At 48.7% G+C, this 24,193-nt stretch overlaps 2 long non-coding RNA genes across 3 annotated transcripts; both read left to right on the forward strand.

Moving 5' to 3' along the window:
- Positions 1–424: 424 nt before the first annotated feature.
- On the forward strand, positions 425–24,193 carry LOC147577333 (uncharacterized). Of its 2 annotated transcripts, none has more exons than XR_015240157.1 (4): positions 425–711; positions 1,017–1,394; positions 2,882–3,399; positions 22,240–24,193. It is a non-coding gene; the product is annotated as an uncharacterized LOC147577333 (long non-coding RNA). The 2 variants fall into 2 exon arrangements; XR_015240156.1 differs by lacking the exon at positions 22,240–24,193 and adding an exon at positions 12,098–12,483.
- Positions 15,143–18,713, forward strand: LOC147577334 (uncharacterized). The gene is made up of 2 exons (XR_015240158.1): positions 15,143–15,510; positions 18,570–18,713. It is a non-coding gene; the product is annotated as an uncharacterized LOC147577334 (long non-coding RNA).

The following is a 24,193-nucleotide window of genomic DNA, read 5'->3' on the forward strand; positions in this document are numbered from 1 at the left end:
GGAGGAAGTCCTCCAGAGCTCCAGGGCTCGAGGCCGGTAGGACCCTAGGCTCACTCTGTACTGGGCACTGTGGCGGGTCCTTCGCATGCGGGATCATGAATCCTCACCAGAGCGGAAGGCAAAGGGTGCTCTTGCCCCTGATTTACGCCTGGGGAAAGGGAGAAGCAACTGTCCGAGTACCACGGCTAGCTTGGGGTTGGAGCCAGGACCGGAACCCAGGAGGGTTTCTCTCCTCGGGTAAAGGGTAGGAGACAGGGTGCTTGAACACCTTCGGTGGCCCGAGCGGGGCAGAGGAGAGAGGCACAGCTGCCCTCTTTCAGGGAGCTGTGGTAGGTGGGCTCCACGCTCGGACCCCGAGTGCAGGCGGGAGGGGGCGGGGACAGAGGGTGGGGTGCTGAGCCCTGGCCGCTGCTGCGCCCGCGCCGGCCCCTCCGCCGCCCCCCAAGCCTGGCTCCCCGCGCGCCGGGCTTGCTGCCGGCACCGGATGGAGAGTCCCGAGAAGGCTTAATTTGCAGGAAGACATTCTCATCAGATCTCGTCTCCGGCAGCCGAGCGCTGCTGCCGGGGGTCGGGCCGGGCTCCTCCCAGCACCCCTCCCCCGGGCCCTGGCTGGACGAGAAACAGAGATGGTGGCAGCAGAAACTGAAGCCCCGGCGCCGGAGCGGCCGCGAGGGGCCGGGGCCTTTGAGGGCTTCGCTGCTTCTTGCCAAGGTCAATCCAACCCCTCCCACGCTCAGGCGGTGCGCGCCGCGTGCTCCTGGCAGCGGGGGGCGAGGGGCTGGAGGTGGGCGTCCCGGGCTAGGCCAGCCCAGTGTGCTGCAGGGGCCGGGCCTCAGCGCTCGCCGCCCGCCCACTCTCCGGGCAGGTGCTCGGAGATTCCTGGGCACCGGGGAGGTTGGGAAGGGGTGCCGGGCCAGAGGCTGGGATCCTGGCGGCTGGGTTGACCCACCCGGGCGGAAATGGAGACTAATTAGGGACGTTTTTATGCTAATATGCACCTGGCTGAACTTTTCTAGGGCCGAGAAAGTGTGTAGAATTGAGGGGAAGAAGTTCCGGAGAGCCAGAAACTTCCGGAAGCACTTGATTCCACGATTAAAGACTACCCGGCTCTACTGCTCACCCGCTGTGTGGCTTTGGGGAAGTTACTTGGGGACTTCAGTTTTCTCTGAAAAACCGGCAACTCGGGTCACGTTTTTTTCCCTCTAGCTCAATCATTCAGCGAAGAGAGGAAATCTGGCGGTCAGGTTGCTCCCGGAGGATAGAGGGGAGATGGGTTGCAGGAGGGGTGAGGTGTGTGGCAGAAAGAAGAATCCTGGCCAGTGCAGAGCGTCGGAGTCGCAAAAGCCAGGAGCACATTTCCAGGGGTCTATGGCTGTCTCCACCGTTGCCCAGAGGTGAAAATGAGGCGGGCCAGGGGAGGGAGGCTGAACAAAAGTCCCCGAATAGATGGCAGAAGGGCAGAAGGAGGTGACACTGTGGTTAAAGAAGACAGGGAGATGGGGTGGGGAGCAGGGTAGAGAAATGGGTGTTTTATGGTGGCACCCACCTGAGCTTAATCATAAGGTTGGGGTGGCAGGGAGAGATGGCCGTGTGAAAGGGGAGATGACTGATGGGGTCATGTCCTGAATGCCGGTGAGGGTTGAGAGCTAGGGCACATGTCAGAACAGGAGACACATTTGGGGGAGGGTAGGAGAGGATATTTCAACCCTGAGGGAAGTCTTCATTGGTCTTATTCAACTCATTGTTGGAGGAGGCCTCAGTGTTGTCACTGAGTGAGGAGTTAAGTGGACCTGGGAAGAGTCCATCATGGAGACCGGATCAGGAGTAGGGTGGGGGTGATGGAAGTGCTGATGAGCAGGGTCACAGCTGAGGCTGGGTTGCAGGAATTTGAAAGCAGTGTAAAAGAAGCTTTTGTGGGGATGGGAGAGGGCCAGCATTTACTGAGATGGTCTTGCACCCGGCTATACATTGCCTCATTTAATTCCCATTACAGAGTGCAGCAGGTGTTAGCATCCCAGTTTATAAATGGGGAGATGTAGGCTCAGAGTGGTGAGGAAACTTGCCTAAGGTCATTCAGCTGGTAATTGATGAACATGATTTGAACCCAGGTCTGTCTGCTTTAGAATGGAGGCTGCTTCCATTGTGCTCCATGGGGCAAGAGACCTGACCCTGGGGCCTCAGCAGTGCTTCCTTCCCCAGGTGTGGCCATCCTGGGGCACTGACCCATTTGGCTGGAAGGAAGAGGCTGGGCTTTTGACCCAGGGCAGCCTGTCCTGAGCCAGCCTGAACTTAGCAGGAAGCCTCCACCCAGCTGAGAGGAGGGGGAAAGGGTGGGGATTTTTGTTTTTGTTTTTTTTCTTTCCCTAAATGAGATCAAACCATATATGTTGTCCTGCAACGTGTTATTTTTTCTCCTAATATTTCCATGCATATATATATATATATACACACACACACATATATATGTCTATATAATTTTTAAAAGTTGTATAGTATTCCTTTATATAGATATTCCACTTATTATTTATCTAGTCCCCTCCCTCTGGACATTTATATTGACTCCAAAGTTTTGCAGTCACAACAGTTCTATAGTGCACATCTATCCTCATAAGAATATCTTTGTGCAAACAGAAGTATTTCTATAGCTTTATTATTCAGAGACCAGTGATTTGGGAACAGTTATCGACATAAGTACCATTAGTAGATTGCAAAACTAGCCCCAATTATGTTCTCTTCCTGGATCCACACATTGTAATGCTGTTCTCCTTTAATCCTGCATTTGGCCAGCTCTATAGGATAAGTTCCTAGAAGTGGCATCATTGGGTCAAGAATATGCTCATTTTAATTTTATTTTTTTTTACATTTTATATATTTTTGATAGAGCACAAGTGGGGGAGGGGCAGAGAGAGACGGAGTCACAGAATCCGAAGGAGGCTCCAGGCTCTGAGCTGTCAGCACACAGCCCGACACGGGGCTCAAACTCACAAACTGCAAGATCATGACCTGAGCCGAAGTCGGACGCATAACTGACTGAGCCACCCAGGTGCCCCAAGAATATGCTTGTTTTAAATTCTTACAGTTAGTACTAAACTTCCCTCCAAAGACGCTATATCAATTCATACTCCCTCCATCAAAATATGAGGGTGCTCATTCTTTCACATTCCTGCCACTGGGTATCATAGAATATATACAGATTTGCCAATCTAGTGGGACAAAAAGAGTTTTTCACTTTTGTTTTCATTTCTATTTTCCTGACTCTATACAGCTCAGCCACAGGCCCATTAGCAGAAGAAAGCATCGTTTGTGAAGACCTGAAGAAGAGCTCAAGAATGAGAAGCAAATTTAGGGCAGCCCTGAGGAAGAACTTAATGCCAGTGAATGAATGCTCTCAGGATCTAGGTAAGGGAAGCAGCGGAATTGCTTTCTCTGTGCACATTCCTATGCTCCCGGTCGATCAGGACCCCAGAGCTCTGGGCGAGGTCTGGGTATCTAGGGTCTCATGGCCAGCAGCCAGATAGATACCCACTGGTGAAGGCTAACAGGCCACGTGGGGCAGAGGAGGGCAGGTTCCAGGGAGGGCACAGGGAAGATGAGGGTTACTGGGTTGTGGGTGCGACATGAAAGCTGGGAGAGCCTCAGGCTGGGGAGGTGAATGATGGGAAAAGAATGGGACTCCAGACTCAACAAAGGTGGGGGGGGGGGAGTAGATATAAAGTGCTGGCGGTACCCTCCCCAGATCCATATGGACTTCTGTCCCCAGCCTGTTCATAATACCATAGCTGATAATTTTTTTTGAGTGCTTATTGTATAAGACGTTGCTCTGTTTCAGTTTATCAAATAATTTTATACTTGCAACAATGCTATGAGATAGGTATAATTATGATCCCCACTGTACAGATGAGGACATGGAAACATAGAGTTTAGTTGCTTATCCAAGGTCACACAGCCTAAAAGAGGCTACGTGGGGGGCACTTGGGTGGCTCAGTCAGTTAAACTTCCAACTTTAGCTCAGGTCATGATCTCACGGCCTGTGAGTTTGAGCCCCGCGTCGGGCTCTGTGCTGACAGCTCAGAGCTTGGAGCCTCCTTCGGATTCTGTGTCTCCCTCTCTTTCAGCCCCTCCCCTATTCATACTCTGTCTCTCTCTCTCTGTCAAAAATAAACATTAAAAAAAAAATTTTTTTTTTAAAGTGGCTAGGTGGGATTGGAACTCAGGCCACAGGGCTTCAGAGTCCATGCTTCCAACCACCACGTATGATTTTTTATGGCTTTCATTAGCTAATATAATAATAACCACCATTAATTGAGAGCAGACCAGGCATACTGTTTTTGTCTCTGATGCTTACAAGTAGCCTATGTAATAGTAAGTGTTACCCTTAATTTAAAGATGAGAAGGTGAAGTTCAGAGAAGCTGAATACATTGGTTAAGATCACGCAGCTAAAAAGAATTTGAGCTAGAATTTACACACAGATCCATATGAATCAAAAGCTCCTGCCCCTTCCACATCACCCCAGGGCCTTTCACAATGTAAGGAGAGGAGAAATCACACGACCACAGAACAGCCAGGGCTGGAAGGATCTCTGAAACCATCCAATCTGAATCTCTCATCATAGATGGAGAAATGGAGGGTCAGAGAGGGTACTTGCCCAAGGTTACATGGCAAGTCTCAGAACAAAGCACATCTCCTAGACAGACTCCTGGTCCTCTCTGGGGATTAGAGGCTTTGCCTCATCTCTGTAGAGGTGAGAGCACATGTGAGTGCAGCTTGGAGGGAGAATATGTGTGTGTGTGTGTGTGTGTGTGTGTGTGTGTGTGTGTGTGTGTGGTTGTGGGGTACGTGTGGGCAGGGACCCACATGCAGTGCTGGGAAAGGCACTCCCTCATCAGCAGGGCTGACTGGGACACGGAGTGGCAGTTTGGAAGGGGAATCTGAGCATGCCATACTTTTCCTATAACCAGAACCTGGAAACTCTCCCCTTTCCCTTTCCCCTTCTACACCCCCACTGCATATACATGACCAACCTGCATATTAGCATAAACTGCTGTCCTAGACAGAGCTTTTAAAGGGTTCCGAGAGCCTCCTACCATTCTGGGTGACCCAAAGACTGCCTTTTCACCTTACTGGGCCACATGATCCAAAGGTACATGTAAAATGCAAAGTACCCTGGGACCTAGCAACAGTGAAGAGGGTATATGTCATTCACACCTTTCTGGGAATTAGTTTGTTAGCTAGGACAGTGTGTCACAAACTAGGGTATCTATCCTCAGAATAAGTTCTCTGAATACTTTTAAAATTTGGATTCCACTGGTATTAAAATATTTTAGCAATTATAAGGACAGGGCTCTGAAGTTAAACATTTTCATGGACTAGGATTTCAGTTCCTTCAGTTGGTGTGCACCAACATGGGCCTGGGAGCTGCTGGGAGCTGCTGGGAGCTGCTGGGAGCTGCTGGGAGCTGCTGGGAGCTTGCAGATGGGATCTGTGAGAATTACCTTCCCTTTTAAGAGGTCTGTTCACTCGCAAGTTTGGGAGACTCCGTGCAAGGACCACTGTGGCGTTAGCTCTTTACTATGGCGTCATGTCTGCCAATGTGCTGGGGACAGATCTGGGTTCTAGTCTCAGTCATGTGGTCACTTGGGGTCTCAGTTTCTTCAGGTGGAAAATTCACTTGCCCTTTATGCTTGCAGTATCCTGTGTGCCAGACGCGTGCTGGTGCTGAGAGGGACAGGAGATGAAGGAGGTTTAAGCCTATGAGGTCCAGACAAGCTGGTGAAGGCACTGAGCCTGGCACCCTCCTGTCTGACAGTTCAAGACAGAGGGTAGGAAAAACCTACAGGGTGTAACAGAGGAAGAGGTTGGTCACTTGTGCCTGCTGGGTACAGGTGGGCTTTGTGACAGAAGTGACTTGGAGGGGCACCTGGCTAGTTCGGTCAGTAGAGTCTGTGCCTCTTGATCTTGGGGTCGTGAGTTCAAGCCCCACCTTGAGTAGAGAGCTTACTTTAAATTTTTTTTTTTTTCAACGTTTATTTATTTTTGGGACAGAGAGAGACAGAGCATGAACGGGGGAGGGGCAGAGAGAGAGGGAGACACAGAATCGGAAACAGGCTCCAGGCTCCGAGCCATCAGCCCAGAGCCTGACGCGGGGCTCGAACCCACGGACCGCGAGATCGTGACCTGGCTGAAGTCGGACGCTTAACCGACTGCGCCACCCAGGCGCCCCGAGAGCTTACTTTAAAAAAAGAAAAGTGGCAGTGGCTTTGAGCTGGGCCTTGAGAGGGTTGGGCAGGGTGGGCTTGGGGACAGAGCTGAGGTGTGAAGTACATTTAAGGTACTAGACCTATAGTTGAAAATATAAGGATTATCTCATCCAACTTGCTAGTTCTCTTATATATAAGAGAACATCATGAATCCCAAATTGGCTCAAGGGCCTTCCCAAGGTCACACAGCCAGTTAGGGTCCTACAGACAGCAAGGAAGTAGGCAAGAATTTTTTTTTTCAATCTGGAGCCAAGTTTGCAGCCTCGAGAATGTTTTCAGGGAGTCCAGCCCCTGCTGGCAACCCCCTCTCGCACCATACACGCCACGAAGCCTATGCCGACTCCAGCAACCCACCTCTCTTGCAGCCCCCGGGACTCCAGAGGCACACTGCCCCACAGACCTGAGGTTTTTTAAATTTTATTTCCAGTCAACAGAACAGCCACATCCTGGCAGAAACCAAAGTGGAGGGAGGTCTTTAGCCCACTGTTCCCAACCCCTAGTCCTTGGCCTACAGTAATCGAACTCAGATTCAAAAAAGGTGTGAAAGTCAGAACCCGCAAAAGTCCCGCCCAGACCCTAGCTTGCACAGTTTCCTGGGCGGGGGGGGCTCTTGGGCACGGGCAGCCTGCCTCCACTTGGCCTTAGAAGTCTTTCCTCTCCTTGCAGGGGGAGGGGGCAGGGAATCTCAGGCTGTGCCCACCTCTTTGGGCTGGAGGAAATCCTCCCCTCACACCGGCCTCTTAGGGTCTGTGGTCACCCATCCTATCTGGGCAGAGGGGGCTCGTTGCCCCAGGACTAATGGGGTAATAGTGAGGTGGTCAGAGTGGGGCTGAACCCAGAATGGCCTAGGGTCTTGTGCCAGCTTCTTTCAGCAAAGATGTGGAAAGAACAGTCTATTGTGGGTGTCAATTAAAGGCTAAAAACAGCATGGCTGTGAAACTCAGATTTACTACGTCTGGTCTAGGTTTGTTTGCTATTTCCATGACCACCACCACTGTCACCTCTGTCAACACCACAACCACCGTCACCTCTATCCCCTCCACTATCAATATCTCCATTATAACAACCACCTCCACCCCCACTGCTATTAGCATTTCCATCTCTGTTTCAACCATGACCTCCATCTCCATGGCCAATCACTACATCCATTATCACGACCACCCCTACCATGACCATATTTCCACCTCCACCAGCATCATCACCTTCAACTCCTCCACTGTCACCTCACCACTTCCGGGAACACCGGGACCAACTCCACCATGATCACCGCCCCTGATCGCCACCCCTCACCTCCCCTAGTACTTCCAACGCCTGCTACCGCCCACCCCTACCTCTGCCCATTCTAATCCGTCTACACTACATAGAATATAAAGAACTGCTATTTGGGTTAACCCTTCAACCTCTTGTCATTTGTCCAAACCCAGAAAGCCCAACTGTTGACCCCATTTCCCCAGGTTTTCTTTTGAGGTTTCTCATAGAAGATGAAATTAAATGCCGTGTTCTTTAAGTTAAGGACGATGATGTGTCTCTTGCCGTTCCTGATTTACCAGGCCCATCACTCTGTCCTGGAAGGAAATTGGATTACTCTGACAGAATGTGTTCTTTGGAAAGCAGTGCTGGTTATTACCTAATTCCTTATGACCTAGTGTTTGCAGATTGATTTTTTGACGACGTGTCCCAGTAGTTTTCTATTATAGCAGCTCGGCTGATGGGCCACGCACTTCCAGAGACATCTGCTTTCCCCCACGTTTAAAAAGAGGCAAGGACAGGCTGCCTGGGTCTCCCTCGGTCTCCAGGCTCCTCACCAGTTCTCCATAAATCCCCTCAGAGCGAGAGCTAGTGAGCTGACTCCACCTTGGGCCAATTCCTTAAGTACCTAAGCATGTAAGTCATCAGGGCCTGTGGATGTGAATACACAAGTTCTTTCCCTCTTGGCTTCCTGCCTTCTCATGATCCCATGCGGTGCCTCTTTCAGTTTTCAGATCACAGCTGACCTTTTTAGGCTAAGAAAAAAAATAAAAGCCTCTGCTTTTTTAGTGTCATTGCTTATAGGCTTTCTCTCCCCACTCAAAAGGAGCCAGCGATCTCCTTATCCCCTTTCGTTGGCCTGTTATAGTTAGAAAATGTTTTTCTCATTCTTTTGCCGCCTTGTGCAAGTTGTATCTCATTTCTTTCTCTGAACGACTCTTCTGATTTTATCTGCGCAGGCTTTTGTTATTTTTTTTTGTATGTGCCCCTCCTTCGTAACCTGGCCTGATTTCCACTTTCTTTGGCACGGCCATTTTCATTTTAGCCCTCTGGGAAGCTTGCTGCATAACTAGCAAGTAATCTCCGGGCCTCCTTTAGCTGGTTTATGCATCAGGAGAGTTTCATTCTCTTCTCCTAATTTTGTTGCCTTATGTGGAAATGTCCAATTCTCCTTAGAGAGTGCCTTTGGTTCTTAAACTCAGTATTTGTGCTTTTCATCTTGGCTCCCAAAGCTTGGTGCGGAAAGCTTTTAGAAAGGGCCAATTTCTGCATCTTGCCTGAGTTCCTGTTTTTCCTCCCTTTCTCTCAGGCAGTGGTCACCTTTCTCCTATGCCCTTCCATTCTCCAGCAGCTTTGGTGTGTGTGTCATACCTAGTTGGCACCTGCTCCCCAGGACACATACTGGGGTAATCACAGGGGGAGGGGACTAGCACCTGGATCGGGTGGCTGGTGCCCGAGTTTGGGTGTGGACGCTTACCAGGAGTGTTTGGTTAACGTGGAGGGCTTTCCCTGTGCAAGGACCCATTTGTTCATTCTCAGACTCCCTCATTCCCTCTAGAATTTCTATTTTTGTCTGGGGCCCTGACAGCTGCGGGTTCACAGGGTAGATGGGTCTTCCTGAGAGTAGGGGTGAGGACGACCCGGGGGGCACACCGGCTAGTATGGTACACAGACCTGAAATCAGGGCAACTACATAGAAGTGGCAGTTGTGAGGCATGAAGACACTGGCGTGTGCACGGTATGCTGTGCGCCATACTAGAGCGGGGTCTTTGGAGTTAGCAAGATGTTTGCCAAGAACGGGGATACAGAAGGGCATTCCAGGTGGAACAGGATATGCAGAGGCAGAGAGGGATGTCTGGGATGGGCCATGTGGGGCAGGCGGAGCCTTTGTACTCTGTGACGGCCCGTAGTCTTCCCAGGTCCCACTGTCTGGGTGGATCTTACAGGGGGCCCAGCGCTCCGAGGCCTCTGCTGTGGTCTTCAGACTTGCCTCCCCAGTGATGACTTTCTGCACTCAGCCTGGCTGACCAGTGTCCCTGCATCCCTGAGAGGAGCTTGGGACCTCATCCCTTGCCTTTCATAGTGGCTATGACAGTGGGAACCCATGAACCCCTTTTTGAACATCCCACTGCCGAGACGGGGCTGTTCTCTTCTCCCCCAGGATCCAGCTAAACACCCTCTACACTCTAGATTAAATTTTTTTATGTTAAAAAAAAGTGGAAAATACAGATTAGCAAACATTTAAAAATTTTTTTTTTTTTCAACGTTTATTTTATTTTTGGGACAGAGAGAGACAGAGCATGAACGGGGGAGGGGCAGAGAGAGAGGGAGACACAGAATCAGAAACAGGCTCCAGGCTCTGAGCCATCAGCCCAGAGCCCGACGCGGGGCTCGAACTCACGGACCGCGAGATCGTGACCTGGCTGAAGTCGGACGCTTAACCGACTGCGCCACCCAGGCGCCCCAAGATTAGCAAACATTTAAAAGCAGTTTCAAAAATCAAATGTGATCCCACCATTCGGAATTAACCTTGGTGACATGTTGATGTTCATCCTCCCAGATGCATAATTTCCTTTAACAAAACATGTAGTCAGCCATGTGGGCGTCTTTCAGAAGTACATACGGGTCCCCCTTCTTATTTAAAACTGCTACATGGTACTCCACTGCTCTAGGGAGCCACAATTTAGACATGGAGGCTCCATGGGAGGTGCTGACTGAAAAAAAATGAGGAGGGGCCTTTGTAGATTCTCCTGCATTTCCTTTTCTTTTCTTTCTTCCTCCCTCCCCCTTTCTTTCTTCCTTCCTTCCTTTCTTTCTCTTTCTTTCTTTCTTTCTTTCTTTCTTTCATTTTCTTTTTTTTTTCTTTTTTTTTTTTTTTTAATTTTTTTTTTTCAACGTTTATTTATTTTTGGGACAGAGAGAGACAGAGCATGAACGGGGGAGGGGCAGAGAGAGAGGGAGACACAGAATCGGAAACAGGCTCCAGGCTCCGAGCCTTCAGCCCAGAGCCTGACGCGGGGCTCGAACCCACGGACTGCGAGATCGTGACCTGGCTGAAGTCGGACGCTTAACCGACTGCGCCACCCAGGCGCCCCTCATTTTATTTTTAATAATCTCCACACCCAACGTGGGACTCAAGCCCATAACCCTGAGCTCAAGAGTCCCACGCTCCACTGACTGAGCCAGCCAGGTGCCCTAATTTTCCTGCATTTTCCTTGTTCCTTTGGAGCCCAGTGATTCAAAGGCTATAGGAAGCCCTGGTTCAAGAGTCAGGAAATGGGAGTCTGAACACTGCCTCTTATACCCATGTGTGTGGGTCTCAGATTTATCCATACATCTCTCTGAGCCTATTGGACATTTCTGAGGCATTTAATACAACGGACCACTCTCTCCTCCTTGACCTTCCTCCCTCTGGCCCCTGTGATGATATCTGCTACCTCAGCCCTTTTCTTGTGTTTTACTTGTCCTTCACAGTTTTCTGAACTAGAACGTTTTCTTCTGACTAGTGTACTTAGATGTTGGAACTCCCCAGGGCTCTCTCCCTCCTGCCTCTTCCCACCTCTTCCCGTGCAGTTTGGTCCTTTTGGATGACCACGTTCCATACGTTTGAGAACCAAACTCTCTCCGGCCCATCCCCTTCCCTGAAATTTAAATCCACACATAGCCATGTCCCGAAGACATCCCCATCACTAGCTCAAGTGTTTCCACATCTGGGCTCACTCCTCCTTACTCCCTTGGAGTCTGTCTCAGTGACTAATGTTCTTCTTCCTAGCGAGAAGCCGGAATAACAAGAAGGGAAGTCTTCTCGTTCCCTCCTGTGCCCCTCTCAAATCCAGTGCCTCGAACAGCGTCGTTCCTCCCCTCAGCCCTGCCCCTCCTCCGCTCCCACTCCCTGCCTCAGTGCAGGCCCTAGGGTCTTCCTCCTAGACTGTGCCCACAGCCTTCACAGGGGCTCCCCACCCCCAGATCCTCCTAGAATCCACCCACCGGGATACTTTTCACCAATACTTTTAATCGATCAATCAATTAATTAAGGTGTTTATTTATTTTTGAGAGGGAGAGAGAGCGTGCGCAGGCACATGTGCAGGGGAAGGGCAGAGAGAAGGGGAGACAGAGGATCCAAGCAGGGTCCTCACTGTCAGCATAGAGCCTGATGCGGGGCTTGAACTCACTAGCAGTGGGATCATGACCTGAGCCGAAACAGTCAGACACTTAACCGACTGAGCCGCCCAGGCACCCCACCAATACTTTTTTTTTAACGTTGAGGTATAATTTACATACAATAAAATGCACATATTTTAAGCATACAGTTTGACAAATTTTAATGAATACATTACATCTGTGTAACCACTACGATAAAGATACAGAAAAATTCTATCATCCCTTCAAGTTCCTTGTGATCCTTCTCAGTCAGCCCCTGTCCTGTGGCCCATCACTCCACTGATTGCTTTCATCAGACGTGAATGTTGACTCTTCTATAGACTTCATGTAAATGAAATTATATGGTTTGCATTCTTTGCTTAGCAAAATGTTTTTGAGATCCCTTCATGTTGTCATGTCCTAATCATTTACAAGAGGATGTTTCTTTCAGTCAATCTCCTGCTTAAAGCTATTTGGTGGCTACTGAATGACTATTCCTCATGATCCACATTCCCGGACCCTGCGTGATCTGGCCTCATCTTACACATTGCCCGTTCTTCAACTTTAACCTTTAGGAATACTGAACCATTTGTTCACCTGCACACACATAGCTTTTCATGGGTTGCGTCTGCTCATCTCCAACTCAGTTTGCCTAGGAACTCCTACTCATTTGGCAGTGCTCTGTTCAGACGTAGGTTCTGTGAGGGTTTCTCTGACCTGTTCCTACCCTCAGGACAAAGAGTCTGTCAGCTCCACTGTAATGGACTGTGTCCACTATTCTAGTCACCCTTGAACCCCCGCCCTGCATTGATTGAATGGATTCCTTTCTTAGCCTGACTCCTGTGTCATGTACATTATTTATCGTTGTTCCCATTACACTATATGTGTTTATATAATTGTGCAACCCCTCAGCTATGCTCAGAAGGATAGAAAGATTCATTCTGTTTCTAGAAATTCTTCCTGTGGAAGATGCTCTTGTTGCCTCCTCAAGAGGGAATAGCCCTGCAGTCTTTGCTAACAGACCTTGGTCTTGTTCAAGGAGACATGTGCCCAGAGATACCTCTGCCAGTGACTGGTTGAGGAGTGGTCTACTTCTGACCAATGAGACACAAAGGACTAGTCTTTAGGGGGCTTCTGGAAAAGTTTGTCTACTTGAAAAGAAGAAACGAGAGAAGAAGAAATGGCCCCTTGTACACCTTTCCTTCTCCTCCTGTTTGGGACACTATTTTATGAGGGTGTGATATTTGGAGCTGTGACACCCATCTTGTAACCATGAGACAAAGGTCAAGAGAAGCACAGAGACATGGATCCCGCATCATGGCATTATGGAGGAACTAAACAAACCACAGACCGCCCCCCTACCTTCCAACCTGTTGTTATGTGAGGTAATTAAATGACCTGCTTGCTTAAGACACAATTTATTTGGGGGGGGGGAGACAGAATTACTTGGCTTTTCTGATATTTGCAGCTGAACACATTCTTAACTGATACATCTTGTGAATAAACTTATTATTTTGAGATAATTGCAGAACCTGTACATTTTTATGAGATTAGGAAGCACTTAGTATCCAGACGGTGCAGGAGAATTTGTACTTTTCCTGGCAAATGACCATACCACCTCTCTGTCTACTTTGACTGGGCCTCAGGGAGGCTTTCCTTTCTATCTTTGTTTCTCAGTCTTTTGACCTCTTGACCCTCCCTTCAGAAAAAGGAAGGAGCTTCCCTCTCTGGGCCTCTGACCTAGGTTCTCATTCAGTCAGTTGCATCTAGTTTTCCTCCAGTGGAGCTGGGGAAGAGAGGGTTTTAGGCCCTCGATTATCTTCTTAGCAACCCACGAAAAAGGTTGTTGTTACCCTATTTTGTAGAAAAGTTGAGTCAGATGAGTGAAAAACCTGATTGTGATCATGCAGCTAGTAAGTGCAGGAGCCTTACAGTGAGGTCTGCCCAAGCTCCTCTTTCTGCCTTGACGTCTAGCCTCTCTTGGGCTTAAGTCATGTCAGAATCTAGAAAGTGGTAGTGCCACATTGCTTTGGGTGGCAGTCATGAAAATGCGCCACTTGGATCTTTAGCTGCAGGGAGTTTAGTTGACCAAGGAGCCCGGGTGCTGTGCATTGGTGCTGTGGCCACACTTCTCATGGGCTGCTCCCCCTTCACTGAGCACTGAGCACAGCAGGGGCACTAAGACAGGCCCATTCCTGAGAGATGCAGGCCTGCTCTGGGGGCGACTTTAGCTCAGGGACTTCTCTTGGCTTGGCCGAATCCTCCTTAGAATCATGATGTAATCTGAGACTTTGCTCATCTGACAGTCCTTCCTTCCCTCTGTCCCTCACAGAGGTCGGACCCATGTCATGGTTTGACAGCTCTGTGCTTCTCTGGCTCGATTCTCTTTTTCTTTTTACAGATGTTTCCACAAATAAAGCTCATGTATATCTAATCCCACCTCAGGGTCTGGCTTCTTACAGGACCTGAACTGATGTGCTTTGGGTTTTTAAACCCCTAAACTCAACCTGGCAGTGTGTATATAAAGCACCTGGCATGTACTGGGTTATTTCTCTTTTCCTCTCAGAGTGTGTGAAGGTGTTAATGGTGGCTATGCCGTGAGGCAGTTTTGAGTGACAGCAAAATGGACCATGCTGTGATCAGGAGAATTTGTGCCTACCTGGAAACTATATATCCTGAGTTCAGAGAGGCGGAGGCACCCCCCTAAGGAAACACAGCTCATTCCCAGAGGCCCAAATGTATACCCAGTGATGCATGGAGTAGGGGGTCAAAGTCAGAGTGAAGAGATGGGGTCAGCATGCAGTGTGGGGCAGGCGTTGTGCATGGGGAAAGCAGCCCCTTCCTGCCCCTCCCAGCTGGCTTCCCACACAGGTCTGTGTGTTTTGGTGCCATGGCAACGGGTCGTGAGGGCTGCCTGTGGAGAGTGAAGCTTCACCTTAGGACACTGTGGGGAACTAGATGCATCTAGAAGATACCAAGTCCATGACCTCTGGCCTCCCAGCTTTGCTCCAGCCTGGAGACACCACCCAGCCTAACCAAGCCTTTAGTCATCGACAAATGCCTTTCTCTGTTCACACTGCCTATCCAGCCAGTCGGTTTCGTTTAGCTCTGATTGGCCACACTAGCTCTGATTCTGGAATGCTCTGGGGTTTTTTTTTTTGTTTTTTGTTTTTGTTTTGTTTTATGTTTGTCTGTATCCTCTATATATCTCAGGGCCAAGTTCCAATCTCACCTCTACCTGGAAGCCTTCCCTGATTTCCCCAGTCCACAGATCCTTTTCTTCTTCTGTCTAGCAGTTACTGTACTATCCGTCGCATTCACATTATAACATTTGGACTTTGCCCCAATCTAATTCAACAAGCTCCTAATATGTGCTAGGCACGGTGCTAAGTGCTGAATGCTCACGTGTGTGTCTTGGGGCTAAGTCTATCCCATGCTCATTAGATTTCAGCAGACCCTCTAGCAGCACTGGCTTTAAGGCCAGGAAGGACAGGACAGGACAGAGGTTGCAGCTTAGTAGAGCCTTGACTCAGTCCAGACAGGTCACTGTCTGAGTCTTCGTTTTCTCAGCTATAAAAAGAAGATGATAGTACCTACCTCACCAGCTTGTTTTGAGGACAAATGAGGTAATATATGTAAAGTACCTCACACAGTGCTTGCTCAACATGTTCATTCTTTGACTGTCTCTCCATGCCGACCTTCCACCCTGTAAACCCCCTGAATCTAATGAAATGAAACCATTGTGTTCTCCTCTTCCTCTTAGGACTGCTCAAAGAACTCCCTGTTGGGGGACCTGGGTGGCTCAGTCAGTGAAGCTTCCGACTCTTGATCTCAGCTCTCAGCTCTCCTCTTGATCTCAGAGTTGTGAGTTCAAGCCCCGCATCGGGCTCCATGCTGGGTGTAAAGCCCACTTCAAACAAACAAACAAACAAACAAACAAACAAACACACATCCACTCAAAGAACTCACTGTCCTGGGTTGGTCAACTTAAATAAAATGCTCAAGATCCAGTATTTTCACACACTTTCTCTCGGTCAGTCCTCCATCAGCTCTGGGACAGGAGGTAGTACTCCTGCCTCATCCAGGACTCAGAGGCTGAGCACCCCCAAGATCACAGAGCTAGGAAGCAGTGGAGTTGGCTCAGAATCAGGCCTGAGACAGAAAAGCAGCCGTAAGTAGACAGAGCCCGTGAGTGAGAACATGTGATACTGTTCTGCCCAAGATATCACTTCTGCCCAAATAATTCTATAAATGCAACATAATGCCAATCAAAATCACAACAGGATTTGTCCCTGTGAGTGTGTGTGTGAAATTTAACAAGCCAATTCTAAAACTAATGTGGAAGAAGAATAACAGTTGGAATAGCCAAGAAATACTTGAAAAAGAAGGACAACAAGGCGACATGCCCTATAGATAATAAAACACCACCAAGTTGTGTGAATTAAAATGGTGGTGTGCTGACATGGGACAAGACATGAGGATCAAGGTCACAGAACAGAGTGTAGGAAGGGCTCTTGTATAAAGAGGAATCCGGTGTGGTAAAGTGGCATTGAAAATCAGTAGGGAGTGGCTCAGTCAGTGAGCGCCCACCTCTTGACTTCAGCTCAGGTCATGATCTCACGGTTGGTGGGATTGAGTCCTGTGTTGGGCTCCACGCTGACAGCCGGAGTCTGCTTAGGATTCTCTCTCTCCCTCTCTACCCCTCCCCTGCTCATGCTCACTTTCTCTCTCTCTCTCCCTCAAAATAAAGAAATAAACATTAAAAAAAATAAAAATGGTAGGGAAATGATGCGCTCTTCAATAAATTCTGTGGAGACAATTGGCTATCCTTGTGAAAAAGCAGAAAGTTGCTTCCTGCTTTATACTACTCACTAAATAAATTCCAGATGGATTAGAGAGCTCAGAGTGAAAAAACAAAGCTATAAAACTATTAAAAGAAAATATAGGAGAATTTGCTTATAACCTTGGGGTAGGAAAGGCTTTCTTTAGCAAGACATAAAACACAGAAACCATAAAGGAAAAGACTGCTAACATTGATTATGTCCCAATCTGAAACTGCTGAATGACAAAAGACACCATAAATACTGTTACAAGACAAGTGACACACTGGAAGGAGGCATCTGCAAGACAGAAAAAATGGAAGGATTCATATTTAGGATATGTAATGAATTCCCACAAATAAAGTAAGAGATAAACCACCCTAGAAAAAATGAGCGATGGTCGGTAACAGACAGCTCCCCTCGGAGGAACTGCAGATGGCCAATTAAGTGTCTAAAAGGCTCAGCCACTCTAGTCATCAAAGACATGCAAGTCAACCAATACTGAGTTAACATTTTTCACCCATCAGATCTGCACAATTTTAAAAAGATTCTCAATAGCTACCATTGGCAACAATTTAAGGGCAACAAACACCTCTTCCGCTGTTGGTAAGAATGGAAGTTGTCAGGGTGTTTATAGAGCGTGGTCTGGCAGCGCCTGTGAAAATGCACAGTGTCCAGACTCTTCACCACAGCGATCCCACACCTCTGCCTGGAGAGATGCTCCAGGAGCATGAAGACACCCGCCCGGTCACAGGGGTCAGGATGGCAGTGGCAGAAATGTGAACAATCAGAAACAGCCCAAATGCTCATTAATAGAGAAAGAGCTAGATACATTTCTAAATATCCACGTTAGTGATGGTTTTCTGATGTTCAAACAGATGAAGCAGACCTCTGCATCCTGAAGTGAAAAGGTCTCATAATGAGAGAGAAGCAAGTCACAGAACAATCTGGCTCCATTTATGTAAACACAGGCACTTGCTTTGAAACTATGTGCATAAGTAAGAATATTCTGGAAGGGTGCATACCAAACTGACAATCCTTGGGGAAGGAGGTAGGATTGTGTAAGAGCAAGGTGGGCTTTATCTGAAACATTTTAATTTTTTTTTACAATGAGTATGTATATATGTATTACTACTCCTACTAGTACTAAGTTTAAAATTACTAGAAAGACTGGATTTATTCAGTGCCCAGCAGTTTGTGTCCCTTGTGTTCAAGATTGAACCTGCTGGTGTTCCTCTTGCTCAAATCCCCATGCCTGGTTCCTGACTGCACACATCACCCACCCTTCTCCAACTCCTAACACTGGGCTCCTTGTCTGAATTCTCAGCCTATGCCATTTGGTTTATCGTAGTCAGGAACAAAGGGGAATTACTCATGGCCCTTGCTCCAGAAGAGCACATGGTCCAGTAAAATAACTTCAGCAAAGGTGTTTTGGGGAAAAGCCAGGAAGGCTTTCTAGAGAAGGCGGCATGTGAGCTGAGGCCACATCAAAAAAGATGGATCATTTTTTATCCTACCCCACAATACATGCATTATATTAAAAACTACATAACACCATGGGCGTCTGGGTGTCTCAGTTGGTTAAGCGTCCAGCTCAGGTCATGATCTCACAGTTTGTGAGTTTGAGCCTCACATTGGGCTCCGTGCTGACAGTGCAGAGCCTATTTGGGATTCTCTCCCTCTCCCTCTCTGCACCTCCCCCACTTGTGCGTGTGCTCTCTCTCAAAAATGAATAAACTTAAAAAAAAACCTATATAAGACCATTACAGAAATTTTGAATGACAGAGAGAAAAAAACACTACCCACAATCCCATCACCCTAAATCAATGACTTTTGTGAATTCCCTTCAAGTCTTTGTCCACAAGGCAGACATAAGTGTAAGTATTGCTATGGACTGAATTGTATGCTACCAAAATTCTTATGTTGAAGCCCAACCCCCAAATGTTGTGCTACTTGGAGATGGAGCCTTTGGGAGATAAGATGAGGTCATGAGAGTGTTGCCACATGGTGGGATTAGTGCCCTTATAAGGAGGAGAAGAGACACCAGAACTCTCTCTCTCTCTCTCTCTCTCTCTCTCTCTCTCTCTCTCTGCACACACCTAGGAAAGGCCTTGTGAGAACACAGTGAGGAGACAGCCATCTGAAACCCAAAGAGAGCTTTCACCCTCTGGACCCTGCCAGCAACTTGACCTCTTGGACTTCTAGTCTCCAGAACTGTGAGAAATAAATTTCAATTGTTCAAGCCAACCAGTCTATGATATTTTGTTATGGCAGCCTGGGCTGTCTAAGACAAGTATGCAGTTTGAATAATGTATTTGATTATATGTATTTTTTTAAGGTTTTTTAAAAATCTATTTTTTAAGTAATCTCTACACCAAACGTGGGGCTTGAACTCATGACCCTAAGATCAAGAGTCACATGCTTTTCCAACTGAGCGGGGCGGGGGGGGGGGGGGGGCGCTCCTATATGTTTTGTTTTTTAACGTAACATTATATCATAGTCCTTTTTTATATTACTAAGTGAAATTTATAACGATCACTTTTAATGGCTGTGCAATATGCCATGAGTGTACTATATGATTTAACTACCCATTCCCCTATTGGTTGATCTTTAGGTTGTTTCTTACTTCTAAAGTTGCAAAGAACAGCCTGGAGCATGTAGTTCCCCCCCACCCCTTGGGTTATTTCCTTGGAACAAATAAATTCTCAGAAGTGGAAATACTGGGTCAAAATTTATGAACACTTTTATGGCCCTTGAAACATGTTGCCAAATTGCTTCTAAAAGTATAGTTCCAGAATACACTGAGGGCTTTGTTAGGCAAATATGAGAGGTATAGAAATGGGATGGGGGGTCCCAATTCCAGGAAACAGCATGTGTAAAGGTGCATGGACTGGGACAGACTTGTGTGATTTATCCTTTGAATGCCATGACATGGCCAAGACAGAGAATTGTATGGCAGATTCTGTTGGTGGTAAACCCAATAGCTTTTCTCAATCTCCTTCTTACTTGCTCTTCTCTCACCATAGAAGGTAAAAGCCAGATAATCTGCTTCCCAGCTTCTTTTTCAGCTAAAAGTGACAACATGGCTCCATTCTGTCCAAAAAGATGTAAGGGGAGGCTTTGAGAAGAATTCCTTCCTTCCTTTCTTCCTTCTTTTCTTCCCCCAGGTCTCTCCCTTCCTTTCTCCTTCCTTGCTTCTTACTTTCCTTCCTCCCTCCCTCCCTGCCTTCCTTCCTTCCTTTCTTCTTCATTTTCAACCTGCTTATCAAATCTTTCAACTGGGAAGCTAAAGGTTTCTGATTTCCTGATTATGGGAGGAAACGCCATTGGTACCATCTCTCCTTCCTTCTTTCCTTGAATGCAGATGTAATGTGTGGAGCTACAGCAGCCACATTAATATCATAAGGGTAGACAAGCATGAGGACAAAAAGCCAACATAGTGAGGGTGGCAGAAAGGCAAGACAGAAAGAAATTGGATCCTTGATAGTACTATTTAAGTGGCTAATTAATACCATCAACCACCTACCTCAAATTTCCTGTTTTCTGGGAGAAACAACCCCTTATTTGACTAAACCATTGTTAGATTTTCTGTTGCTTGTAGTCAAATGCTTCCTAATAGATCTAGGACTCTACCACCGTGTCCTATCTCCTCGGCACCTGGCATTCAGATTCTAGTCCTGTTCCACTAGAGTTCAATGCTGTCTCTTGGAATTGGAGTGGTGGATTTTTGCAGCCCGGAACATTTACTGCCTGCCCACCCACAGTCTGGGTGGTATTCCCCTTCTAGCTCTGGGTGCTCCCAGTGGGCCTCAGACTTGGAGGCCTGAGCCCTGAGCCCTGTTTGTTTTTTTCAGGAGAGCCACCAGGCCAGGACCTTGTGCTCAGGCAATGCTGATTACTGGTGCCCTTTGAGGTCTCAAGAGAATCCTGAGCCAAGAGTCCTGGATTCATTCTGGATCTTTCCCTTATAGTCATACGGCCTTGGCCAAGTCAGTCTCTCTGAGCAGCAATCTCTTCATCTGTAAAATGGGGCCAACTGGGGTTGCTGGTAAGATTTAGAAGTGCAACTCTGGTAACATGGTAGGTGCCTGAGAAATGTCTTCCATTTGAAGACAACCAAGGCTCAGAGCGGAGCATCGAGGAGCCCAAATCATCATGTTGCAGGGTTGAGGATAGACTCAGCATGCCAAGTGTCCGTCAAGGTGTGTTTCTGTAGCCACGTGGCCTCCTCTGTGGAGGCCTGGTGCCTGGAATGATGGCACTCCTCCCCAGTCACTCAGAACAGAAAATACAGCGCTGGTTTGTATCCGGGTAGCAACTCAGTGTTCGTTGAGGCTGGTGCTTACCGCACTCCACAACAGGCGAGGGAAAGGAGCCTCCGCTTCTGGGCTGCAGGGCCTGCGGGGCCTGCTGAAACCTTGGGAGCTGGGTGCTGTCCCCAGGCCCCCCAAGGCTAGAGCGTGAGCTCCCCTGCTTCCCACCAAGTGACCAGAGTCAAGTTGGCCTGCCCACGTCCCTTGCACAAAGTCTGCAGAACTGCCCCTAGGTCTCTCCTGCACATCCCCAGCTGATGATTTGAGGACTACATTCCATCAGCCAAAATTAGGACATGTGCTCTGTCAAAGGATTCTTTCCACGACTGAAGGTATTTATTTGAAATTTCTTATCAAGGAATAAAAATGAGCTCTGCCAGAGGTTTAATGAATCACCTTAATTGGAAGGAACACAAATATGTGCAAACGGCTGTTTTGGACACACTAATGATGTCAGGAGAGGTTTCTTTCTCAACAGCTAAGGGGTTGAAGTCTTAGGCCCGGGGATAGAAGTGGAGAGGTAGAAGGGGGTGGCCATGGGCAGAATTTACTTGCCTTGAACAAATTCTCCCAAAGTAGCAGCTTTTTAACATTTTTTCAAGGGGATATAGAGGCATGATGCTTAGTGAAACCAGAATGAAAAGATATAAATAGATGCAGTGTGAGAGCAAGTCCGGGGCCATGGAGAGCAGGTGATCAAAGGGTTGGCATGGTCGTTTTATTGATCTCATCCCCCCCGCCCAACAGCTTGCTGGCTGCTCAGGTCCCATACCGATGCCCACCCCAGACTGGCCTCTGTACTGGGGGGAGACCAGGTTCCCAGCCCCCATACAGAGTTTCCATCTATCTGCAAAGTCACCTGCAGCTTAAGAGAAATGAGGGGTGTGAGGCCCAGGATGTGGGCTCTTCTCACTGGAACATAGCAAGGTTTTTCTGATGCGGTTTCCACCTTCCCGGAATAAGGGTGGACTCCCCTGTAAGTCTGCTCATCATCATACCTGACAGGGGACACATAACTCATTCTCCGTCCCCAGTCTGTTCCACTTACCAGCCTCTCCGAGAAAGCCATGTGCTGGGGAGGCAGAGACCTGCATTCTGGTCCTGACACACCCCAGTGTCCCAAAGGGGAGGAGCCCATCAAGGGATGCTTGTCAGCTAAGGCCAGGGGAACACTTGGGGCCCTGGGTGCAAATCCTTGTTCTGTGTCTTTCTGTGTGACCTTGATCAAGGTACTTAACCTCACTCAGCAACAATTTCCTCATCTGTAATATGGAGCTAATGGCTTCTATATTAGAGGCCTAATCACATATGCAGAGCACCCATTTCATTGTCTGGCACATAGTAGGCCATTGATAAATAGTGACTATTAGTGTGTAAAACCATAAAGACACATAAACGCATAAGGGATACCAACATTAATAATAATTATAGTAATTATCCCATCCTTCTTGTTCCCTCAGGCAGAAGGAAGCAAGGAGAGAGAGGACTTCCCGCCCCGATGCCTGGCTTCTCATGGGGCCTCTCGCATTGCTCTTAGGCAGATGGGCTCTGGCTAATTTCCATGGCGAAATTCCTCGTGCACAATGCTGTTCGGACCCAGAGATCTGGCACGACCCTGTTCTCAGCTGGATAGAGTGCCAGTACCGCCCACTCCGTAACAGTCAAGGCCAGGGCAGGGGGTGCCCCTCCCCGTGGCAGCCACCCTCTTGCCACCGTTTGTGGGAGCCCCAGGAAGTTCCCTGTCCAGCTCTTCCAGCTGCCCCAGCTCCCACAGCCCTTGTGCATGACCCCTTCTCATCCCTCCTCTGCCCCCCACCCGGCCTGCCTGCTGGCATCGCACACCAGCAATGGCAGCAATGTTGTGTGTGTCCGCAGGGAGACCCAGAGAAAAAGCCCTGCTTCCGGCTCATTGTCTGCACTGTCTCCACGTGCTCCAGGCTGGGCAGGCGGGACTCCTGCTAGATGTCCTCAGCCTGGCCTAGCCTCGCAGCCAGATCTCTCTTTCCTCCCCCCACCTCCTCCAGCCTGTGGGGGGGGGGGTTGGTGAGGGAGAGATCTTAATTTCTCCTGCTTCTAATCAGCACAGCTGGGAGAACCAGCAGGCAAGGGCAGGAGGAGGTGAAAGGCCATGGGCCTAATCTACAAGCCACCCAGCCACCAGAGCCCGGCTTCCCTCCTAACAAGCCATGCAGCAAACAAATTATCTTTGTTGTTCCTGGGAAATCTGTAAGTACTTACCCGTGTAATTAGCATCTGTGCCTTGTGCCGGCAGTTCAGGTGAACAGGCCACGGCTACCCGGTGCCAGGCCGCCTGTAATCAAAACCAAAGCGGCCGCCAGGGTGCTCTCGGGTGAGGACGATGTCAAACTCAATAGGGCCCTCACCTGCGATGGGGTCCCCAGGAGCTGGCGCACATTAGGGCCTCTGAAATGCAAGCAAGGGGGAGGGAGGTGGGCAGAGCCCAGCCTTTTCCTTAAACTGTCTGGCATCCTGAAGCCAGAGCACATGGAGGGCCTGAGGCCCGACCTACCGAGGCAGAGGCCCTGGGCCCAGGGATCTGCACTTCAAACAGCTGTCCAGGGGATCTGAGGTACAGCCAAAGCTGGGTGAACAGTGGATGTTCTCCAAATCCCCTCTGTTGGTAGAATGGTGATAAGTATCACTTACTGAATGCCTTCTAGGTGCATGGCCTTTATATATGAATATGTTATTTCATTTTTCATATCTTCAAGAAGGGTATGACTATACCTTTTTCACAGACAGGATAACTAACTTGCCCAGAGTCACACAGCGGCAGGGCTGAGAGACAAATTGAGGTGTGCGTGCCTGTCTCCAAATCGTGTTCTGGCCCCCCCACCCCCACCCCCGCCCCCACCCCAGAGTGATTTCCCACTTGAAGCTACTTGTTCCATGCAACGCTGGCACCTGTGCGCAGAGCAGAAAGGACAGGCCCGAGTGGGCAGGCATCCCGTGCCTAGGAACAGGACAGAGAGCAGTGGCTCAGCAGGGAGCCCACAGAGGGAGGGACCCCTTGGGACAGAGGCTACCGCTGTTTTCAGAGAGAATGGCCAGCTGAAGCAGCTTTCCTTAATACAGCCGACGAAGCTTGCACTCAAATTAACCCAGAGCGAGCACACCCTTGCAGGCTGCGGGTCAAGGCAGACCTCCAGAAGAGCCAGCGTGGCGCGGCAGGGGGACGGCGTTGACAGGGCGGGGAGCAGCGGAGTGTGCGCGGACGGTGTGCGGAATGGGGATTCTCGCCTGGATAGCACAGAGACGGGCTTTTCAACAGTTCCTCAGTGAAGAGGAAATTGGAAATTAATATCAAAATCCCACTGAGTAGCGTCCATAGTTTCCACATGTAATCATGCTTGGCTTAGCCAGGTAGTAAAATGTTTACGATTTTCTTTCCAA

This window comes from Puma concolor, chromosome C2 (genome assembly GCF_028749965.1).
Source record: "Puma concolor isolate L17-30 chromosome C2, mPumCon1.1.hap2, whole genome shotgun sequence".
Classification (NCBI taxonomy): domain Eukaryota; kingdom Metazoa; phylum Chordata; class Mammalia; order Carnivora; family Felidae; genus Puma; species Puma concolor.